At 34.4% G+C, this 25,417-nt stretch overlaps 1 protein-coding gene across 5 annotated transcripts in view; it reads right to left on the minus strand.

The window, feature by feature from the left end:
* FUT8 (fucosyltransferase 8) overlaps positions 1–25,417 on the minus strand; it is a 311,319-nt gene that overhangs the window by 186,819 nt on the left and 99,083 nt on the right. For 2 of the 5 annotated variants that reach the window (XM_082451690.1, XM_082451689.1), the window contains exon 3: positions 12,189–12,279. The exons of 2 other annotated variants lie outside the window; for them this stretch is intronic. The gene's annotated coding sequence lies outside the window, so the exon portion shown is untranslated. Of the gene's footprint in view, positions 1–6,725; positions 6,825–12,188; positions 12,280–25,417 lie in introns of all 5 variants that reach the window. One more of the 5 variants, XM_082451692.1, reaches the window with a different exon arrangement.

The raw sequence follows: 25,417 nt of genomic DNA on the forward strand, positions 1-25,417 counted from the left end.
GAAACAAAATGCAGAATTCCTTAGATAGATTTTTTACATTTACAGGACAATGGACCATCAACCAGTAACATGTTTACTGATACAGATATTAAGTTTAAAAAAATCTTTTTAAAAATCAATTTATCCCAAACATTTAAAATTAGCTTATTTTTAAATAGTCACTACAAAACAAAAGACAGAAATACATAAAAGATAAAGGGAAGATCACAGGAAACTTACCTCCTAGAAAGAATAATTCCTTATTACCATTTCTCCACCATCTCTCAAGATATTTTACACAAATGTAAATAATCTTAGATTAAAGGAATCATTCATACATCCTATTCTACAGCCTACTTTGCTTAATTTGACATTAGGTAAAGAACATCTTTTATGTTAGCCAACATACATCTATATATGTCATTATTTTTAAGGGCTCCAGTGTATTACATTATATGTATTACCATAACTATATCATTTTTCCCATTAATAGATATTTTACTTGTTTCCATTTTTTAAATGAAATATCTGAAATACAATGAACAGGACACTCCACACTTCTTCACTAAAATGCCCCTTACCCCCAAATTCTTCTCCACAATACAGAAATTCATTTATTCAAATTATTTTTAAGACCCTATTATGTTCTACTCACTGTTCCAGGCAATCTAAGTTCCATGAGTGTAGGTACTGATCCTATTTTATTCATTGCTTTGTTTCCAGTGTTTAGTGGAGTGTCTGGTGCATAGTAGACTTTCATATATGCGCTGAATGAATGGATGATCATCCTTGTTCATTCATCCTTCCTCACTTCTACAATTATCTCCTTTTTTTTAAGTTTTAACTTTGAAATTAGTTCTTTCATTTTTTTTGCCCTACAAAGTAATGAGCCTATAAACGTCTTCACCACTCAGCATTCAGGATCTCTACTGGGAGTCAAGAAAATAAATATGGAGGAAAAAAAGTAGTGTTACAATGTTACCTCTTGGAAACTCTGCTCAGCTGTGTTTAAAATTCTCAAAGTTCCGTTTTTGAACTTCAAAACATCATCCAAAGGAAACATGAATCTAACAGCTGGTTGTAGGTCTTCCTTTGGTCTTTCTAACATTTCAGTGGAAAAAGAGTAGTATCCAAAAGGTCCAGCTGGTGCACCCAGAAAAACCTTAAAAATCCAACTAAACTGAAAAATTATGACTGAATTCACAAAAGATTAATTTTGCTTTTCCAGAAAAAATACTCCGAGAGAGGGAAAAATACCACTGAAACATCAAAACACACCAAAATGTTTTTATTCCAATCAAATTTTGGTCTTTTAAATCATTATGAAATAGATCTGTTGAGAAATCTCTAGACATGCTAATTCTGTTTTCTATCATCTGGAAATCCAGGTACTATAGGGATTAAATTAGAATCATAAGCCTGGAAAGAACCTTGAGACACATATAGAGTTCATTCATCCTTCTGCATTTTACTCACTTACACTTAAGCCTTTTTACATGCATAAGAAATATATCCACAACAAAAATTTATCCAACTCAAGGTAGAGGTGGAGATAGGAGATTAAGTCAGAGTTAAGGTAGGAGTTTAGACAAAAAGATATAAGTCATTTGAAGGATGTTGTTATTGGAAAAGGCTGTTTTGGAGAATGTCATAATCCAACTTCCATTTTAGTATGATCACTCCAAAATTTATGCTTGAATGTTAAATTCATGTGTTAAATACACGTGCTTGAATGGAACATGCTTGTCGATTATGGCCATGTATTTTGCCTCTTAACTGGTTAGGATGACATGCAAAAATCTTAGTGTGAGAGGATGCTGGTTTGGATCAGATTGTGAACATCTCTTCAGCTTCAAAAAGTATATGCTACCAGGTTGTTGTGTTTTCATAAACACACCCTATTATTCTCATCAGATTGTAAGTTCTTCAGAAATAGTATCATGGTTTTATTACTCTTTATATCCCCAATACACAGTAAGTATTCAATAAATATTCTCTTTATATCCCTTAGAATACACAAGTATTCAATAAATATTCACTGATATCAGTGAAAATACAGATATTCATGTAGTCCATTCAAAGAGAATTTCATTACCTCAAATATCTTTAAATGTTAAAATATATATAAAAATACATGGCCACAGTTGAACAGACATTTGCACACCAATGTTCATAGCAACATTATTCACAACTGCCAAAAGGTAGAAACAACCCAAATGTCCATTGACAGATAAATGGATAAACAAAATGTGGTACATGCATAAAACAGAACATTAGTCCTAAAAAGAATGAAATTCTGATACATGGTACAACATGGATGAACCTTGAAGACACTATGCTAAGTGAAAGAAGTCAATCACAAAAGGACAAATATTGTATGATTCAACTCACATAAGGAACCTAGAGTAGTCAAATTCAGAGACAGAATAGTGGTTAAAGGGTCTAGGGTCAGGGAGAATGGGGAGTAAATTTTTTTTTTTTCTTTTCATTATTTTGATTTTTTTTTTACTGAGGTTTAGTTGATGTACAATACTATATAAGTTTCAGGTGTATAACATAGTGATTCACAATTTTTAAAGATTATACTCCATTTATAGTTATTATAAAATATCAGCTATATTCCCTGTGCTGTTCAATACATCCATATAGTTTATTTTATACATAGTAGTTTGTACCTCTTAATCCCCTAGACCCTATATTGCCCCTCCCTTCCACCGTCCCTCTCCCACTAGTAACCACTAGTTTGCTCTCTATATCTGGGAGTCTGTTTCTTTTTGTTATATTCACTCGTTTATTTTTTAGATTCCACATATAAGTGACAACATTCAGTATTTGTCTTTCTCTGATTTATTTCACTTACCATAATATCCTCCAACTCCATCCATGTTGTTGCAAATGTCAAAATTCCATTCTTTTTTATGGCTGAGTAGCATTCCATTGTGTGTGTGTGTGTGTGTCTGTGTGCACGCGCACATGCATACTGTATCTTCTTTATCCATTCTTCTGTTGATGAACACTAAGGCTGCTTCCATATCTTAGCAATTGTAAATTATGCTGCTATGAACATTGCAGTGCATGTATCTTTTCAAATTAGTGTTTTCGTTTTTTTTGGATATGTACCTAGGAGTAGAATTGCTGGGTCATATGGTAGTTCTATTTTTAGTTTTTTGAGAAACCTCCATACTTTTTTTCACAGTGGCTGCACCAATTTATAATTCCCACCAACAATGTATGAGGGTTCTCTTTTCTCCACATCCTCACCAATATTTATTTGTATTCTTTTTGATGATAGCCATTCTGACAGGTTTGAGGTGATATTTCATTGAAGTTTTGATTTGCATTTCTCTGATAATTAACAATGTTGGGCATCTTTTCATGTGTCTGTTAGCCATCTATATGTCTTCTTTGGAAAAATATCTATTCAGATCATCTGCCCATTTTTTATTGGGTTGTTTGTATTTTTGATGTTGAGCTGTATGAGCTATTTATATATTTTGGATAGCAACCCCATGTTACAGGGGCTGGGGGTCAGGAAGAATGGGAAGTTAGTATTTAATAGGTACAGAGTTTTATTCAGAATGATGAAAACGTTCTAGACATGGATAGTGGTGATGTTTACACAACAATGTGAATGTACTTAACACTACTGAATTATATACTTTAAATGGTTAAATGGTAAATTTTGTTATGTATATTTTACCATAATAAAAAAGGAGAAAAATATATAAATCATATTACTTTATGAATGACTTGTACAAATAATACCTTGTAAATGTACAATCACAGAATTCTAATTGTTCTTAACATTAAATTATTAAGAAAAATGTAGTTTAAATTATTACCCAGTTTTATACTGAAGTATCTGGCTTTTTAAAAAACAAACACAATACCCCCCACAAAAAAACCCCAAAAAAACAAAAACAAAAAAATCCTTGAAGAAAATAGTTATTTTGATCTCAGCCATACCCATAATGCATTTAATCTAACTCTGTAAATCCTTTGCTTTACAACAAAAATACTAAACGTGGCCATAATCAACATATCCATATATCCCTAACATTCACACATAAATTCATATCCATTTTCTCAGCAGAAGCTTGTCTTCACTCAATGTTTTTGCAATTCAGTTTTTATTGTATTTTCTTCTATTCTTTTTCTTGCAGGTAAAGACTATGCATGCAAAGACTATTCTCTACTTTGTGCAACATTTTCAGGGTTGTTAATAAGCATCTAATAAGGAGCTACATAACGTCAAATAAAATGATAAACTGGGAATTCTTAAAAGTAATTAACATTCTGTATGCTAATTATTTCCTAAATTTTGGGAAATGTGTAAGAAAATAAGTTAAAGTTCACATTTACATTCATCTGATTACATACAAGAGCTGACTCAACTGCTACAGAATATAAAAGCAATAATATTTTGCTGCTGGTTTTTATAAAAGTGATTCATATTCAAATAAACCTAACTGAAATTCATGGAATTATAACATCGCTAAAATACAAACTTCCCAGTTCATCAATCTACAACCCTTCAATACAATATACCACATATACATCAATTCCTATTCTGTGATTATGTCAAAGAAATTATATTGATTTAACACACAGCTAAGTTCACCAATAATACTGATCTAATTCATAACTCATTTAACATGATTCATTTATGAGTCTTGACCTTAATTTACCAACTAAAATTTAGTATTAAATTTTAATACTGGTTTATTATTCTTTCTCTGATAATTATCAAACCAGAAAATTTTCAGTACTGAATAATTTTCCAAGATCTGCCCATAAAACCATTACTGTACACTGAAGTCTCATCTTAAAATAAAGTCACCTAAGATAAAAAGAACAAAAGCAAAGAAATAGGTACATTCAAGTGTTTGGACTCCCTAACATAGTGCTCTATGTATATTCTTTCTAGAAGTAGCTATTGGGCTGGCCATAAAGTGCCTTTGGTTTTTAAGTAAAAATAAAAGATACGCTTTCATTTTCACCAAGAACTTCATTGACCAACATATTCACCCTTTTGTTCCACTGCCTTCTGCCATTTTTCAGGCAACTTCATAATTCCATCTTCCCAAAACTTTTTATCTTTTTGAGCAAAGAACTGTTCCAGGTGCCTTTTACAGTCTTCCAGGGAATTGAAACTTTTTCCATTAAGAGAACTTTGTAAAGACCGAAATAAATTGAAATCCGAAGGTGTAATATCTGGTGAATACGGTGGATGAATCACAACTTCCCAGCCAAGCTCTAACAGTTTTTGCCTGGATATCAAAGAAACATGCGGGCTTGCATTATCCTGATGGAAGATTATATGTTTTTTGTTGACTAATTCTGGACGCTTTTCGTAGAGTGCTGCTTTCAGTTGGTCTAATTGGGAGCAGTACTTGTTGGAATTAATCGTTTGGCTTTCCACAAGAAGCTTATAATAGAGGACTCCCTTCCAATCTCACCATATACACAATATCACCTTCTTTGGATGAAGACCGGCCTTTGGTGTGGTTGGTGGTGGTTCATTTCGCTTGACCCACAGTCTCTTCCATTCCACATTATTGCACAGTATCCACTTTCATCGGCCGTCACAATTTGTTTTAAAAACAGAACATCTTCATTACGTTTCAGTAGAGAATCACATGCAGAAATAGTCAAGAAGGTTTTTTTTGCTTAACTTTTGTGGAACCCAAACATCAAAGTGATTCACATAACTAAGCTGGTGCAAATGATTTTCAGTGCTTGATTTGGATATTTTGCGTATGTTGGCTATCTCCTGCATGGTATAACGTTGATTGTTCTCAATTAATGTCTCAATTTGATCGCTATCAACTTCAACTGGTCTACTCGACCATGGAGCACCGTCCAGCGAGAAATCTCCAGCACGAAATGTCACAAATCACTTTTGACATGTTCGATCAGTCACAGCACCTTCTCCATACACTGCACAAATCTATTTATTGCGTTTCAGTTGTGTTTTTACCTTAATTGAAATAATAGAGCATAATATGCCGAAAATGTTGCTTTTTTCTTCCATTTTCAATATTAAAATGGCTACACAAAAATTCACCAATTTTGATAATTTTTTTTTTAAATGCACACTGATATGACAGCTGTCATATACAATCTAACAAAATTGTTTCGAATGAAGTTAAAGACAACTAAGCAATAATAGAGCCAGCCTATGGAAAAAAACCGAACAAACCTTTCAGTCAACCCAATATTTCAAGCGAAAATAAATTCTTCAATCCATAATTTCCCTACTTTCCCAATGAATTATATTAAGCAAAAATTAAGTAAGCTGGTGTAGAGAGTCCTTCCATTAAAAAAAAAAAATCTAGAGATTTACTTTTCCTTATTACATTCCTCCTACTATATATTCCTTAAAAAATACTCTGGATTTGGTGTCCAAAAGATCTAACCAGTAAAACTCACATATTTATATAAGTTTTTAGCAGTTTAACATTCAGATTTAGATTCAACAAAGACCTCCTAGACTATATGAGGAAATGAATTACAACCACAACTTTACAACATGAGTATTAATGATCTTATGTCAAAGGAAAATTAGACTCAGAGAGACAAAATAATTTGATTTTACAATGATCTCATGATGAGTAACTAGTGAATTCAAAGACTGGAACCAGATAATACTACTGATGCTGAAAGGAACTAGGAGGAGAAGTAACACTGGTGCATGCCAAATATGAGCCGGGCACTTTGCATGCATTTCCTCAATTAATTCTTACCAGTGCTTTGTAAGGCAGGCACTATCTTCATTTTGAAGATGAGGAAACTGAGGTGAGAAATGATTTGACTTGATCAAGGTTTGTACAGCTAGTCAGCAGCTAAGACAGGACAGAAACCATGAGATTACACACTGATAGATTCTGTCCTCAAACCACTACTTGTGATCCAAGGAGGAAAGTTCATTTGATGTATTGTATTTTTGTGTTTGGTTTGGTTTGATTTGGTTTGGTTTTTAATTCTACAGAGAGGGGAACAATTTCACTGAATCCATTTTAACAAGATTTCTAAATCCTGTCTATGTTATTAATCCCTGTAGTGTCGCTATCATAAGTCTGCCAGACAGACAAATGATAACAATGAATATTCTCTCCCTTTACAAATTCTGTCCTTTCTCATCTGCTTCTGCTCTTCCTCTAGACCAGGGGTCCCCAACCCCCGGGTCACGGACTGGTACCGGTCTGTCAGTGGAAAAACTGTCTTCCATGAAACCAGTCCCTGGTGCCAAAAAGTTTGGGGACCATTGCTCTAGATCACTCAAAAGAATCTGGATACCTAGAGGTATATTATTCAGGAGCAAAGGTCAATAATTATCAAATACTGGCCAGGGCATGAGGGATTCATATTTCACAGTTTTCAAATTTTGCTACATGGAACCAAAGAGTTGTAGGAGGTATTCCTTCCTAATACCAGTAAATGAAAAAGTGCCAGGTAGGTTTCATTTGTAAAAGTAACCCCCATAACTCTTTCATTCATTATACCAAGCTTGAGGTAAGAAAAATGTTTAAGTATTTTAAAAAATCAAAGTTTTAAAATTCTTACTCTAAAATATGTAAGAGGTAGAGGCGAGGTAGGTGACAGTTTGTTGTATTTTTTAAAATGAGTTCCTCATCTTTTTTCTTTCTGATCACTTTTTTATGATGTGAATCCTACTAAAAAAAATTTAAAACTAAAAAGAACTCGCATATTCCCTGTTGTTGCTGGATTATAGATGTCAATCATATCCAGTTGATTGATGCTGCTGCTGAGTTCAGATATGTCCTTACTGATTTTCTGCTACATCTGTCCATTTCTGACACAGGAGAGTTGAGGTATCACCTACTACAACTGTGGACTGATCTATTTCTTTTTGCAATTCTGTCGGTTTTTGCATCACATATTTTGACGACCTGTTGTTAGGTGCATATACATTAAGGATTGTTATGTCTTCTTAAAGAATTATTATTATATAATGCTCCTATTTATCCTTGAAAATCTTCCTTGCTCTGCAGTCTGCTCTGTCTGAAACTAATATAGTTACATCAGCTTCCTTTTGATTAGTGTTAGCATGGTATATCTTTCTCCATCCCTTTAATTTTAATCTGTATGTGTCTTCATATTTAAAGAGAGTTTCTGTACACAACATATAGTTGGGTCTTGACTTTTGATCCAGTCTGACAGTCTGTCTTTTAGTGTATTTAAACCACTGCTATTTAAAGCAACTATTGGTATACTTGGTTTAATATCTACCATATTTGTTACTGTTTTCTACTCATTGCTTTTGTTCTTTGTTCCTGTTTCTGTCTTCAACTCTTTTTCTGTCTTTTGTGGTTTTAATTGAGCATTTTATGATTCCATTGTGTCTCTTTTCTTAGTATGTCAATTATACTTTTTTTTTTTACTTTTTTTTAATGGTTGCCCTAGAGTTTTCATTATACATTTCCAAATAATGCAAGTCCACTTTCAAATAACACTATACCGCTTCATATGTAGTGCAAGTACCTTATAAAAGAATATTCCTAATTTCTTCTTCCCAACCCTTGTATCATTGTCATCATTCATTTCACTTATATATGAGCTATAATCACTGGATACATTGTTGCTACTATTATTTCGAACAAATTATCTTATCTGTTAGATCTATTAAGAATAAGAAAAATAAAAGTTTTTATTCTAGCTTCACTTATTCTTTCTCTAATCTTCTTCTTCTTTTTTAAGGTAGATACAAGTTTCTGGCCTATATAATTCCCCTTCTCTGAAGAACTTTGTTTAACATATCTTGCAAAGCAGGTCCACTAGCAACAAATTCTCTAAATTTTTGTTTGCCTGAAAAAGTCTTTACTCTCCTTCATTTTTGAAGGATAATTTTACAGGATACAGAATTCTAGATTGTTGGTTTTTCCTCTCAACACTTTAAATATTCACCCCACCCTTCCTGTTTTCATAGTTTCTGAAGAGAAGACCTCTGTACCTAAGGTGGTTCTTTTTCCTTTGGTTTCTTTCAAGATTATTTTCTGTATCTTTGATTTTCTGCAATTTGAATATATGCCTAGATAAAGCTTTTTGGGCACTTATCTTGCCTGGCATTCTCTGAACCTCCTAGATCTGTGGTTTAGAGTCTGACATTAATTTGGGGAAATTCTCTGTCATTATTCTTGTTTCTTTTTCTCCTTCTGGTATTTTCATTATGCGTACGTTGCACCTTTTGTAGTTGTCCTACAGTCCTTGGATAATTTTTCTTTTTTTCTTTTTTCCAGTCTTTTTTCTCTTTGCTCTTCAGTTTTAGAAGTTTCTACTGACATATCCTTAAGCTCAGAGATATTCTTTCCTCAGCCATGTCCAGTCTAATAATGAACCCATCAAAGCCATCCTTCATTTCTGTCATAGCTTTTTATCTCAAGCACTTTTTTATCCTTTATTAGATTTTCTATCTCTCTACTTACATTATTCATCTGTTCTTGCATGTTGTCTACTTTTTCCATTAGTGCTCTTGGCATATTAATCATAGTTGTTCTAAATTCCTGGTCTCATAATTCCAATATTCCTGACACACCTGAGTCTGATCCTGATGCTTGCTCTGTCTCTTTAAACTGTGGTCTTTGCTTTTTAGTATAGTATGCCTTGTAATTTTTTTGTTGGAAGTCAGACATGATGCACTGGGTAAAAGGAACTGCAACAAATAGGAATTTACTAATGTGGTTAAGGTGTGGAGGAGAGTAGAAGCATTCTACAGTGCCATGGTTAGGCCTGCGCCCCCTGAGCTGTGAACTTCACAAGTTCTTTTCAGTCCTATGCTCCCCTCCTAGGTGGAACAGGATGGCTACAGGGGACTGGAATGGGATATTTCTCTCCCCACCATGTGGAAGGCTACAGTTGGGTATTTCCCTTCCTCCAGGTCAGTTAGTCTCTGATAACACCTTAATAGATTAGGCCCTGGTAAAATACTTTCTCTTGATAGCAGATCTTGTTAAGAAAAACAAGATGCCTTGGCATATTTCAAAATGGTTACTCTTCCCTCCCCCTGCAGGAAGCACCAGAGGCTTCTTCTCAGATATTCACTGTGAGGACCTGGTAGAGCTCCTAGAAGCAAAATCATGAAAGTGTGGGGGGCTCCTTATGACTGGGTCCCCCTGGAGTTTTTACCTCAGGCTTGTCCACATGGAGTCTACCCTAATTTGTTAATCACACTTTAGATTTTCCTACCCAGTAGTGGTTCCCTTGGAGGTTTTTGCTAGGGTAAGTTGTCATTCTCTATATTTGCCTGTCTGTCTCTCTAATTTGAGAGCAGTGGTTTGCCCTGTGACCTCACTTCTCTGATGGATCTAAAAAGAGTTGTTGATTTTTCAGTTTGTTCGGTTTTTTACTTGTGGTTAGGATGGAGTAATGATTTCTAAGCTCCTTACATGCCAGGTCAGAAACAAAACAAAACAAAACAAAACAAAATCCATTTTCAATTTTTACCTTTTAACTAACTGATAGAGTGATATGTAACACTCTTATGATATTAGGGAGAGAAGAAACAAATGGAGGTCTAAATTTGTCTCAATGGCACACGAATTACCTAAAATATGATTATTCATAGTGTTTCCCTATAAATAATACCAAAATGTAAATTATTAAACAATACACTTTATCATTTCTTTCTGAAACAATGAAAACACACAGATGAATATCGTAGGTTATCGTTTAGATCCCGCATCATTATTACAAACTAAAATATTTCCTAAATAAACACTTGATTAAATTTCCATAAGAGCTTTTAAAAAAATCTATCAATAAGTACTGCAATGCACTGGTCATCCCTACTGTTCAAATGCAGAAAAATAAAGCCTGTTTCTTATTCCTAAAGTAGCATTATAATGTCTTCTAAATAAATTTAAGTTTTAAGATTCTTCCTCTGAGGGAAAAGAAAAATCAGTAGAAAGCTAAGATTTGTATGTGAAATTTGACATTTGGATGCCAATTCCCAACATTTTCTATTGCCATGAAATTAACCTTTATCAAAATTACTTTACTTAGAAAATCTTAGTCAACTGTGCTATCTGCTGTTCTTATAAGCAAGAAATACAGCTAATTTTGTTTTTCCAAATCACACTGTAAAACAGCTCATTACTTTTTATATCACCGACTTAAATTGTATTCAACTTGAGTTTTAACATACTTAATAAGCCTCCAAATGCAGCAAGAATATCAGAATGGCCAAACCCAAGGGAACATGTTAGCAGTATCTTTGCTTTACATAAATGTAAATTTTATTTTATTATTATTTCCACATCTGTGATGCATTAGGTACAACAGACATTTCTGAGCCCTTTGTACAGTGAACAGATGGTGAACCATTACAAAATTAGGAGCAAGCATAACATCTTAAGGAATTATTAATAATGTTATTATCCTTCATTCAGAGGATAACTACAGAGTTGGACGTATAATTTTCCTAGGAGGATCATGAGGAATTACAGTGAGATATATGGAAAATGGTAATAGGGATAGCCACAAAAAGAACTGGGAAAAGAGACCACACAGTAACAAGTGAAAGATTATATAAACACTCCTATAAAAAAGAAAATCTACCCAAAAAAGGATTGTCAAATGAGAATGAAGATGGATGCTTGTGAAAAATGGAAAAGAATGCTCTAAAAGTCTCACTTTTAATTTGCTGAATATAAAATATATTCCTGAGACCCCCACATTCCTGAAGCCCCAAAACAAAGTCAATGTCTAAGTAAAACTGAGACTTAGTACTTGACACAGTTTCTAGCTAAAGTAACAATCCACAAAATGGATCCAATTATGGCAGTTTACAAGAGATAAAGAAATGAAAACATCAAAAGCAAAAAACAAACAAAAAATATTAAGACTATCTAGTCATGTCAGGTGGCTATATATGTAAAAATAAACTATTCAGCTGAGAATGGCTATGTAAAAGGGACAAGACAGCCTAGCAGACAGAGCACAGAACGTAGTCCTGCTCCAAAAAACTGCTGTATGATTTTTTGAAAGTCATCGTATCATCTCTAGAGCTGAAATAATGTAGACTCAGTGGAATCTTTTGAGGAATAACGATATGACATAAATAAATAATACAGTGTTTTCTGGGTGAGAAAACACTACCTAAAGAGAAAAGGGTTTTCTAACCTTTTAAAAGAGAAAATTTTGATTTATTTACAAAGTTACTTAAATATTAAGCGTGAAAAATGGCTTACCTTTCTTCCCCTAGAACATAAGAAGATGACGAAATCACATATTTCCAATGGAAGATATTACTGCTTGAATCTGGATCACTAAAATTACCAACTGTTTAAAATGAGACAAAAGAAAGCAGTAACATTAATTATCTACAACTATACATTTTCTTTGTTGTTAACATGAAACTTTACTTACAGGAAACCTCAAGACCCTTCAGGCCTTGAAGAGATATATGTCTCTAGGTTTGAACTCTCCAGGGAAATCTTTGAAGCAAAGATTGGACAAATAGTTAAAACTATTTAAACAATTCCTGTTCACGAAATGTAAATGGTTTTCTTAACTAAAAAAAAATTTTTAGTATTTACTGTTATCACCTTACTTTAATCCTTTTTCCCTAAAAAGGAAAACATTAAAGTCCAGCTAATATAAAAAGGCCTCACTGTTTTTTTTTTTTTAAAAAAAAAAAGAAAAAAGGGGGGGAGAGGAATATTCAAACAGCTTCAAGGACAAAAAGCATGTTCTAGACCAGCTCATATTTACAGTTCCTCATCTAGAATTCAACTAACATCCAACTGCAGCAATCAGCCAAGCTTGGCAAATTAAAATAACAGTGATTTTGACAGATTATCTTCTATAAATATTCAAATATGGACGTTTGTGTGCATGCAAGGGTCTCTATATGCCAATCAAAATGCTTTGTTTAGGATCCTAAAATTGAGTATTTTTTCACCCCTCATTTCTGTAGGGGTGCCCTGAATCCTTAACTTTCATTTTAACTCTTTCACCTCAACTGATAAGGAGGCCAATTATTTCAATTCCGTGACCTGAATTGTATTATCTACAGCCTGAATTTAAAAAATTTAAGAGTAACATTCATAAAAAGAACCAAAAGACAGAAGCAAAGAACCTAGGATCTTAAAAATCTAGGTCTGTAAAGACAGAAGGAAAGATCCAGGAATTGGGGGCAGTGGGGATGAGGGAGGTAGGCAGAGGATCTTGAAGGATGGCAACTGAATAACTTTTTAGTCATGTGATCAGGTATGCCTTGGTAAAGTAAAATCCAAATGTAAAGAGCAATTAACAACTTCATAAATTTGGGCTGTATGCAAAGTTCAATTAAGGCAGACTACCATTTATTTGGCTCAAGGAAAGAAGATCCTGTGCTTTGATGACAACCTGAAGTACATCAAAGTGTCAAAAGTGGAAAAATGCATTTAGTATGAAATTCAAACCAAATTTTTGAAATCCATAGATAGCCCTATTTAATCAAGAATAATGGCTTTAATGAACACAAGCTATCTGATGCATGAATTTTCTAATTGCCCTCCTATCCTATCTCCCATTAGTTTCCCTTAAACATATACACAATTACTAAAAAGCCTCAGATGTTCTAGGAAAACTACAAGTGATTGGCATGCCTCTGCGTCTAGAGCAGCATCAAAATTATGGAAGAAAAGTCAACCTATTCTGAGGCACTGCCCATCTAGTGCCACCTGGAAAGAAACAGCTATAAATACCTCTACTAAAATGGCTCAAAATATTTCTAGAAAGTGGGCTTGCAAGAAACTCTTACTTAATGATCCACTCCATTCAACCACCCAAAACCAGGTCCAACAATGGATCCAAGCCAGACCAGTGGTTTGTTCTCAAAGCAGGAAAGAGAGAAGAAAGTTTGGTCTAGGGACCAGTAGCTTCGGCCTCCACTGGGAGTTTCTTAGAGATGCAGAATCTCAGGCCCTAACCAGTGACATACTGAATCAGAATCTGCATTTTAACAAGATTCCCAAATAATTCACATACATATTAAACTTTGAGAAGCTCTGCAGGAAGAAGAATATTAGAATGAGAGAGAAGGTATAATCTTCTGTTCAAAGGTTAGTTCCCACTGTGGGCCACTGTTTGGCCAATAAGCAACCAATTTTTAACCTCTGGTTTATCATTACTCCTACAATTTTTGTATTTTGAATAAGGGATCTTGAAAAACAGAAATCCCTTTAGAGTCAAAGGAATGAGTAATCGACTCTCAGTTCCCAAGAAAGGCTGTGACAGTTATCTTAGAGCACGTAGTCCTGTCTCATGCCCCCAAATCACATTAGCTAGACAAGTAATTTAAAAATAATAATAACTCCTTTCATTCTAAATCCTAGACACTAAGAGCATGCGGGATCCCTGTAGCTAAGAAAGAGACCAAGACAAGAGGAGAAGGCTATATGTGCTGGTTATTCAGCTACAGTCTCTCCGCAGCAAATCCACCCTTTAATACTCAGCTCAGTAACGCTGAAAATAGAACTCTGGAAACTACTCTTCTCTTTTGCCAGCTAGCCTCCTCATACTGCCAATAAGAATACTAAAAGGAGAAACTTGCTTTTTCCACTCAGCATTGCCCTAGCACAGGCCCTCCACCCCAGCAGCAGCAGTTGGTGACCGCCAGAAGTTTTCTCTGGCACTCTCAGAAGTACCAGCAACAGCCAGACAGTACCCCCTGCAGAAGTTCTGAGCCCCAGCCCTCTGGATGATTGATGCTTTCTGCAATTTTTGACTCTGTGTTACTCCAGTGTTCCCCTTTTGCCTTTTCAGCCCCCAACACCTGTGTAACCCACTCCCTGTATTAAATTTTCTTGGTAGAAATATCTAGTGTAGATTGTTTCCCTGTCCAGATTCTAACTGATATATCATGACTAGATGGAATAAAATTTCAGCAAGATTTGATCAGTTTGGAAAACTACTTTCCCAAAACATGATAGTCCATGAAAAAATATTTACTGCCTCTCCTCAAAAATATGTACAAGAAGGGAAACAGAGGCAAGAAGTACAGTTGAGAAAGAAAAAAGAGGGAATATAACCTAAGAAAGTAATGTACTAAAACAAATATCATGGTAGAAAACACACTTTAGCTCTCAAAAGCATAAAGAAAGGGCCAATAAAAAGTCTGAAACAAATATAAGTTTTCCACCTTAATAAAAATCACAGAATTTAAGAAGTGGAAGGAACTTTATTCTTCTGCCTCTGCCGCTGTTCACTTCTGTTAGAGCAATTTTATACTGAGTTTGAATTACTATACTTTCAGGAAGCTGTTGAGAAATTAGGGAGAATCCAAAGAAGATTACAAAAATGATGAAAGCAATAGGAAATAGAAGCCCTGAAGAAGGGTTCAAGGAGTCAAACTTTTCAGTCCAGTACAGTGTGAAGATAACTTCAAGCCAAAATTATTAGCTGCCTCCTAGTTAACGAGTTCTAACCAGCTATGCTTCATCATCCCTACAGATGCTTAAAGGGATAGAAGATAACAGTAAATGAAGACATAAAATGGAGCTACTGAGCTTACTGACTCTCCTTCACATCACTAAAGTAGTAGTTCTTAATGCTATTCACACACAGAATGACCTAGAATATTTTTTTACAAAAAAGAAGAAAATGATAATGATGATGATAATGTCCAGAACACTAATGCCAGAGATCTGATTTAACTAGTCTGAGGTAGAGCCTAGGCATGTTTTTTAAAAAACAAAAACAAAAAACACCCAAGTGTTTATAAAGTACTGACAGAAGGATTCAGAACCACTAGTAGGACATTCTGTAACTTTAATACTCAAGGTATGATCTAAAGACTAACTACATCCAGATTACCTGTGGAGCTTGTTAGAATGGGAGCATCTCAGGACTATTCCAAAGCTAGTAGGAATCTACATGTTACCAAGATCCCCAAGTAACCTGTATGCACATTGAAGTTTGAAAAACATTGTTCTATAACAGTTTGAAAAGGGTGTGCGAGAGAGAGGATGAGTGTGTGTGTGTGTGCGCGCGCGCGCACGCACGCATGCACACAATATTCCAGCCTAAAAATAACTTTCTAAATTAAGCTTTTCTAAAGTTTTAAAATATTAATTTTGTTAACTTTTAAAGTCTACTAGCATCTAGTGAGACTACTATTTTAGTGAGTGAATAATAACTAATACATATTCAGCCTGTACTATTTGCAGGCATTGTTCTTTACTAAATGATTTAATCCCCAACATGTGTAAAAAGTAGATAATTTTATAATCCCTGTCTTACAGATAAAACTGAGGCAAGAGTTATATAAAATAAATAACCTGCCCCAGGTCACACAACTAGTAAGTGGTAAAGCTGAGAACTCAACCCAGATAGTCTTGTTTAAGAGTTTATACTCTTAACCACAAAAAATAATACTATGTTTACCAATACCATACCAAAACATTTTGAAATAATTCAGAAGGAAAGTATAATTATTGGAAATAAAAATGCTATAAGAGTAAAGGGAAAAAAATCAGTGTGCTTTTCTCTGATTTAAAAGGAAAAATATCAACAGTTATAATAGTAATATAATCACATCAATACTGTTATGGGTTTGTGGCCCACACTTAAAGCAGAGAGGAACATGACAGAAAAGGCAGTAACTCAGATTACCTGTAATGCCAACACTGTCAATATTTTGGGGTGAGTGAAAAACATACCAATACTGCACACAGGCCTCCTATGAAAGAAAAATGTCTGGAGACAACCACTTTGCTCTCTGTATTTGGGAAATAACTGAAACCCCATGTTAGGAGACATTCTCCATGATGCCTCCTTAATTCACCCTTCACTCTTACCGCCACCGCCCCCTCCTCAGAAAAGAAAAGGACATAAGGCTATGATTATTTTTCACAATGAAACAGGCATGATATAAAATGTAGTCTGATTTTTCTCCTCTTCTGTACCTCACCGCTCCTAACTTCTAAAAAAGTTCACTCTCTGCTTCTGTCACAACAGAAGCAAAATCTCCAGTCCCAGGAAGACCCAAATGATTCTTCTGAAAATGCTGAAGACTACTTTTAAAGAAGAGGTCAGACAATAGGCTCAATAAAAGACCTACTAGAAAGTTTTAATAATTCATGTGAATTCTAAATAGCACAACAGAATATACCCAAAGTTCCCAGAGATAAATAATATTATTGTATTGGCAAACAGATTGAGTTTAAAATATGCAAAATTATATCCTATGAGTATTTAAAGCAGAGCAACAATGTCTATGATGTTTTAGCTTCATTCAGTCCAAGGACACTCCGAAAAAGTAAAGTGTACAATAATACCTTTTTCATTAACAATGACAAAGCCCTGGTGACCTCATTTCTGAGAATGAACAAAACTACAGATGTTAAAAATGGAGTTCCTTAACCCACAGAGTTATTAAAGTGGATGCTGGAGCCAGAAAGATTTGGAGGCTAAAGATACCAATGCAAAGACTCACTGAAATGGAGTCTTCTAAAGACCTAAGTGTAAAATCATGACTTGAAGCCAATTCATTGGCTCCTTTAGGTAAGGTTTTACATGAAGAATCTAAGAAAGCTGAGGTTCATGTGAAGCACTGTACAGATGAAACCTGATTTCCCAAACTGTGGATTTGGAGTAGGACTTCCCAGGAAGCCAACATACACAAAACCCAGAAGAAGAGTGTGCTTAGGAGGGAACACAACCGTCAAAAAACACAGAAGCTGAGCATTCCTGATATGACTCTTTCATTAACTAATATGACTAATAAAGTGACCCATACCAAAACTCCTTGAAAATTTCCATCAGGTTTTAATTATTCATATTAGTTATGTAAATTATTTATAGTTATATTTTCCTTTCTAGTTACCACCAGAAAACCACTCTCTTCACCTCTCTACCTATCTTCATAATAGTATGTTCTCAATCTGCCTTACTTTCCTACCCTATTCAAAAAGACTACATTATTTGAATAATAAAGTAAAATATGCTATATTTATGAAAAAATTAAAATATACCTCAAAGAAGTGATATTTACTAAATAATAGTTGAATGAACAGATATCACTACCCTCCTACCCTCATAACATGGAAAAAATTTAATGGAAAAAATTTACCAGCTCCATCACCAAGAAAATAGAAAGCTTATTATATCAAAGAAACACAACTATTTAAAAACCACTAGAATCATTTTTTAATCATCAAGAAGAATAAATTTAAAAAGATGATTCTCAAAATTCATGGTGAATCAGAATTATTTATTAAGCTCATAAAACTGCAGAATCCAAGCTCTGTGACCAGAGATTCTGATTCATAAAGTCTGAGTTTCTAAAGATGAACCCAAAACTCCACATTTTAACAAGCTTCCTAAGTGATTGCCATGCAGATTATCCTTGAACTACACTTTAATATATACTTCACCTTCAATCCACTGTCAACTCCTCAATAAGTCTTTGAAGTCTGGTCAGAATGCCCACTCCTAAGTCTTAACAGCCTCAACTTCTACTTAAACTACATGCTTGTAACTTACACAGAGAAAAAAATTATAGCAACCAGTTATTGGACATATATTACTATGGGCTATAAAACTTCACATGATCTATTATATATACATAAGAATTAAATGATATTTTGCATGTAAAGTACATAGTACAGTGTCTGGCTAAAACAAATAAATGCTCAATAGAAGTAGCTGCTAGTTGAAAACTAATGTCCACCCAAAACCCTACACATAGTTGTTTATAGTAGCTTTATTCATAATTGCCAAAACTTGGAAGCAACCAAAATGTCCTTCAGTAGGTGAATGGATAAGTAGACTATGGTACATCCAGACAGTGAAATACTTACTATTCAGTGCTAAAAAGGAATGAGCTATCAAGTCATGAAAAGACATGGGGGAACCTTAAAGTGAATGAAGTCAATCTGAGAAGGCTACATAGTGTATGATTCCAACTAATATGCCATTTTGGAAAAGGAAAAACTATGGAGACAGTAAAAAGATGAGGAATTATCCAGGGCTGGAAGTTGGGGAGAAGGGATGAAAAAGCACAGAGGATTTGGGGGCTGCAGTGAATGTACTCTTTATGACTTTATAATGATAAATACATATCATTATATATTTGTCCAAACCCACAGAATGTACAACATAAAGAGTGAATCCTAAGGTAAACTGTGGACTTTTGATTATGATGTGTCAATGCAGATTCATCAATTGTAACACATGTACCACTCTGGTGGGGAATGTGGACAATGGAAGAGGCTATGCATGTGTAGGGGCAAAGCATACACAGGAAACCTCTGTACCTCCCTTTCAGTTTTGCTGTGAACTTAAAACTGCTCTAAAAAAAAACTGTCTTTATTAAAAAAACAAACAGTAAACTGTCATTATCCCTAACAGCAGAGATATTATTTTGCAGGGGTCCTCCTAACAACCCTAAGAGGTGGTTGCTATTATTTCCAAATTGCAGTTAAGGAAACTAAGATTTAATAACTTGCCTGGGCAAGTAACGTGCGCAGAGATAGTTAAGGAGCAGAGACAGGATTCAAGAGAAACCAAGTAACTCCAAAACCTGAACCCTTTAACCTAACTTCCTGAAGCAGCCAGGCAACAACAGCCACTACAAAACCACTCCAACAGTCATAACCACCCTTTACAAGAATTTTCCTGAGTCATCTCCAGGTCAGTCATGACCTAAGCACACTCTTCACAACGTTCCTATACGTCTAAGAATTTAAAAAGGACAGGCATAGGACTCTGATGGATGGCTGAGGACAGTTAATTGTAATAACCAACCAATATTAAGTATGGGTTATTGAATGTTCGAACTACTTTGCATTAAGGAATGTTCTAATAAATATAATACTTAATGAGTGTTTAATGTTTTCACAGCACTTTAGAATTATAAGTTACTAATAACTCCATGACAAGGGTCAATATGACTGTTAACCTTCCAGCAGAAAATATGAACAGACAGGTTAATAAAATCTAGTCTAAAGTTAAACAGCTAACACTAAATAACTTTAGATTTCATTAACCTGTCAAACTCAGTCTTGGGACTCTCCACAGATAAGGACTATGATCCTTAGTTAAGAGTCTAAGAAGCCACAGGGGGGGTCAATTCAAAATAACTAAGACTTCTATATTTCATCCACACAAAATATGAACATAGTAAGTATGAAATTCAAAGTTCTCTAACATGATGTTTCCTACTCAAATTTCATAAAATTTTATTATGTTCCTAATGATTAAGTTTTGTATATGAATCATTTATTTTTTGAAACACTGTAACTTTTCTCAAAATATCTGTTTTTCCCCTCATCTCAAATTGCTCCCAGGTGGCTATTGCTTTCTTTCTTCCAAGTATATTTCTAGCTTGCTTCTTCCCACAACCCATCCCCAAAATGGTAAGCACTGGTTTCCACAAACCTCCCTTACCCCCACCTGAACCACAACTGCATTCACAACAGATAAAACACAATTAGTCATGGCAAAAAAGATTTATATACTGATAACATCAGCACAGCACTAAAACTACAAACTCAGAAAATGAAAATTACTGGTAAAAGTGCATTCTCTTCTGTTAAACTGTACAGAGCAGAACTTGTATTTTAACCCGGTATCTCTTAAGTTAACACAAGCCTTACAGTTGCTACTTAGTTTTATAAATCTTACAGTTTTACAGATAACTCTCTAAGAAGATTTTTAATGAAATGCATTAAAATTAGGCTCTTAGCCAAATAAAATATGATACATAATACAGGACAATATACATATATAACTCAGCCAGAAAGAACACATACCTCTCATTTGTTCACTGTCTTCTTAAAGGAAATAAAATCTTCACTACCTGTCCCATACAGAGAGCCTGATTCACTGGAGTGCTACTGCCCAAGGAACCCCAGTACTGCAGGAGGAAGCCAGAGATTGAACACTTCATTCTACTGGAGATCTGCTCATTAAACACGTAAAAGTAGGTATCTCCATTATCTAAATTTTTACAAAGAACACATATTACACTTTAATAGTTAGAAAAGATTTAGTCATTTTTTTATGTGATAAGTTTATTTTGTTGAGGTTTTTCTTTTTCTCTTCGTTTTTTTTTTAAGGAAAAAGCAGATTTTAGAAATCCCTGCCTGAAGAATGATGTAACCTTAAACATATTAAATCCCATAAAAGCAAATCAGTGAAATCCGTGAGGTTGTGAAGGGTTCCAGACAGAGGCACAGAGTCCCTGAACCAACAGATACCACATTTCATGAGTAAGAACTGTGTGCTTCTCTTCCAGAGCTGTCTACAGAAAAAGCACTATGCTCTTTATATAAAACCAGGGTCCAGAACTTATATAAAGACCACAGAAATTATTTGGAATGCCCTAGAAGTCCCTCTAACTATAACCCACAGTACCTCAAACGACAGGAAGCCTAAATGACAGGAAGCCTAAACATTTGGTAAATCCTTCCCTACCTCTTCTTACTAAGTATAAAAAATGTTCCCCCTCCTAAGCAGATTCTCTGGACACAACTGAATAGTGATGCCTTTCCGCCCCAGATTGCCCTCCACTCCTCCACAGAGGGTGAATAAGCCATCTAGTTGTAATTCAGTCAGAAAATTTTTAAGAACATATCTTTTAATGGTATAAAAATGCACTGTCCATTAAGGTAGTCAGTAGCCAAATGTGGCCACTGAGCATGTGAAATATGGCTAGTTTAAACTGAGAAATGTTGTAAGTGTAAAATACACACTGATTTCAAAGACTTAGTAGGAATAAAAGAATGTAAAATATTTCATTAATTTTTTATTAGTTTAAATAATATTTTGATATATTAGGTTAAATAAAATATATTATTAAAACTAATTTAACCTGTTTCTTTTTATCTTATTTAATGTGGCTACCAGAAAATTTTAAATTACATGCATGGTTCACATTATATTTCTATTGTACAGTGCTGATCTATATAAACTAGTGATCATAAGCCCTTACTAAATTTCCTATATCAAGTTTTCATGCTTATATAGCATCATAAAATCTAGTCCTTACAAGAGCCTCACCAAAATTCCCTTTCCCCCTGATTTGCACAGTAGATTATATTCAGGTTCCTTCCTTTCTGATACCATCATTCAATCTTAAAATGTTGAATAAATTCTATATTTCACCTCCTCCACCACCACCACCTAAACCAAGTTATTACCAGCCTTAAAATGTTCATCTTTTATCTCTAATGGCTATCACACTTAGAGAAGGAAAGGCAGAGAAGTTTTCCCAGAGGGGCCTCCAAGTTATCTTTAAGAAGCAATATGTGGTAGCATTAAGGGTTTGGTCTCTAGAACCAAAAAGCATGAACCCTGCCTTCTACTGTGCAAAGCTCAACTCCCTCATCTGTAACAAGGGTAAATACTATTAAGTTATCACAGTGTTAAATTAATATTTCATTTAACTAATTTCAATATTAAAATATCAATACCATAGGTTGTTGTAAGATAAAATAAGAAAAGCATTTAGGACAGCATCTCGGACTTTAGTGCTAATAAGTGTTAGCTATTATTGTTATCATTATTTCCTTTTTTGTCCTGCTTCCTGAACCTATCATTCTCTTTCTACTCCTGGCTGTTCCATCAATAGATTCTCTCTTCAGTCAAGCCTGCAGCATATACAACAAAATGTAAAGTATACACAACAGCAGATGGAGAGGGAGGTCATTTGGGGCCGACAAAAACAAAGAACGCCAAACACAAGAGCCCATAAGAAAAGTGTACTGCATCGCATAACAGAAAGATTCTTCGGTATGAGGAAAGCTAATTCTGGGACCCTGTAAAAGGTATCTTCAAGGGGGTTGGAATAGATGTTCTTAAAGTCCCCTTTTAATCAAACTCTATGCCCCTGTCAAAGTATCCAACCCAGATGTTAAAATCTGGAACCTATTCTATTGATAATACTCAACAAGACTAAAAACTGTACGTTCTTTGTGACACTTTGACTCAGGCTACTGACTCATATCCGTACACCTAAAAATTAACAAGCTCCTATCTGCATCTATCGGAGAGCCTAAGTTTAGACCTCTATCACATGGCAACCCATGCTAAAAATCTGTCCACTCTTACCTAAAAGCTCAAAAAGCAGAAGATATATATATATATATATATATATATATATATATATATATATATATATATATATATATATATATGAAAAGGTCAAAATGCTCACTTTGTCACTTGTGGTGTACTGAGTCTCATGGACCTAGAGCAGATTCAGGTGAGTAGCTCTTTAACTTAAGCCAAAATTTAGTTCAGCTTAACATCCCATTATCCTTTCATATTCTGTCACATATTGTAGACATTTGCATTATATATTTTATTTCCTACTTCCCCAAATTAGACATAAAGTATATCTTAAAGGCAAGGACTATATCTTCCTTAATTCAAAACTCTACAACCTTAATTCTGACATATTGGATACACAAATATTTGTGATGCTAGATTGAATCTATAGTTATAGTATAAAACAATATTATTTACCTTTGTGAAGTCTTCGGTTTTTAAAACAATTTCACGTGATTTCATTTGATTATTCCAGTAATCCTATAGTCACATCAAAGATATAGTCTCATTTTTTATGAAGTGCCTGAATCTCAAAAGTCTGATTAACTAATTAAAAATTATTCACTTTAGTATGTCTTAATAAGCAAGCTTTTAGTCCCAGACCATGCTGGTCATAAGTGACAAAAGCCAGAACTGCACTGCACTGTATCACACCACGCTAGAGCCTTTCTCAGAGAGAACCCGTAAGAGAAGGAAAGAAATGAAAGAAGACAGTGACAACAAGTTTTGATAATGAGATAAATGTATGGCCAATCCTTAAATAAAACTGAATTGCTTTTCACATTTCATTTTTCCTATCTTATTAAAGTCTCAAAGTTTTATTTTCCTTCCTAAGAGTTTCTTTCTGTTAAGTTTCTTCCTTTATCCTCACAGGATTAGTTGTACCTTCATCAACAAATTATACTCCATCTCAAATTTTACCTGCTATCTGCCCTCATACGTATAAGCCAAACTATGTTTTAAAAGTTATGCGGTTTAAAAGTTTCCTTATTCTGCTTTAATGAATGTTTTACTATTCACTTGAATTCACCAGTATTCTCTGAAATGGCTTTTGTTCAAAGCTACCCTCTCTAAAAATAACCTACTATATAAGTTCACATTCTGCTGATATATCCACTAGACTTATGTGAGAAAAGAATTGGCAGCTTCTCTATAAAAGTACCTACAATGAACAATCAACATTAGCTGACACTAAGATAATAAAAGCAAGTTAACTTGCTAGCTATTGTCACTACTGAGTTCATATTTAGAACGTCCTATAAACCTCCCATTTAATCAATGACAATGTAATTCACTTGACTTCTCTGAATCTGTTTCCTTACGTGCAATAATAAGAAAGTTGCTCTAGATCTTTGGAATTTCTTCTAAGTTCTAAAGAGTTCCTGAGCCTGGGGATTTAAATCCAAGTTTATTTACCCTCTAAAAGTTGATTTATTATTTTAATGAACATATTTGCACCTTTTCTATCTACTGTACTTGAAGGTAAGGACTATATATCTTTGTATCCTTATCCCTTTGAACGTGGTGCTGTGCACATACAGGCATGTTTCAGCTGCCTTTCTACCTTAAGAGTTAAATTGTTAGCTTTGGCAGAAGACTCTTTCAATTCCCTATGTGTGATTCAATGGCAAATCACTACAATTTCTGAGAAGATAACACTGTAAAATTAGGTTAAAATCCAAGTTATGTTATTATAGCCCAGGATCGATATTCAGCATGACTAGCATCCACAAAAGAGATGGTAATTAACTGGGACAGGGAGATTGGCCCTAAACCTTGCTCTTAGTCACAATTCTTCATAACCCTTATATCCATTTCCCAACTGATGAATTGAAAACCAGACCTTAGAATGACATTCACATCCCTAGATCATAAAACTATAGGAAGGAAGAGTGAGGGAAACATTAACATGGATGTGTATTTTACTTCTGATTCAATCTAATAGAACTTGCTCCAAAAATTAAGAAATTTACCAAATTTGTTCTTAGATAAGGTGAAAGGCAATTTCCTATTACAGTAAAATTTGAAGAAATATTTTTTTAAAAACATAGACATAAGGTTTTTTTTAGGTATTTCCAGTCAACTTGTAATAATGTCAACATTAGCTTAAATTTAGATTGAAAGCCTATTATCCCTCTAAGTATTTTTAGTAGATGCCTAGGCCTTGATAAAAATCACTAAACTGTGTTTGGAATACTCATACATCTATAAAATTCAATGCAGAAACAAGCAGACGACACTCGTTTAACTGTGCATAGAGCAGCAGGAAAACAAAAGTTTCTGGGAACCTTAATAAAGAGTCACATATAATCATTACATCTGCATGCAGTTAAACACATGGCACTCCGCTTTCGGGAATCCTGAGCTTACCAAAACTTTT

Source organism: Balaenoptera physalus (assembly GCF_965194825.1).
Source record: "Balaenoptera physalus genome assembly, chromosome: 2".
Taxonomy (NCBI): Eukaryota; Metazoa; Chordata; class Mammalia; order Artiodactyla; family Balaenopteridae; genus Balaenoptera; species Balaenoptera physalus.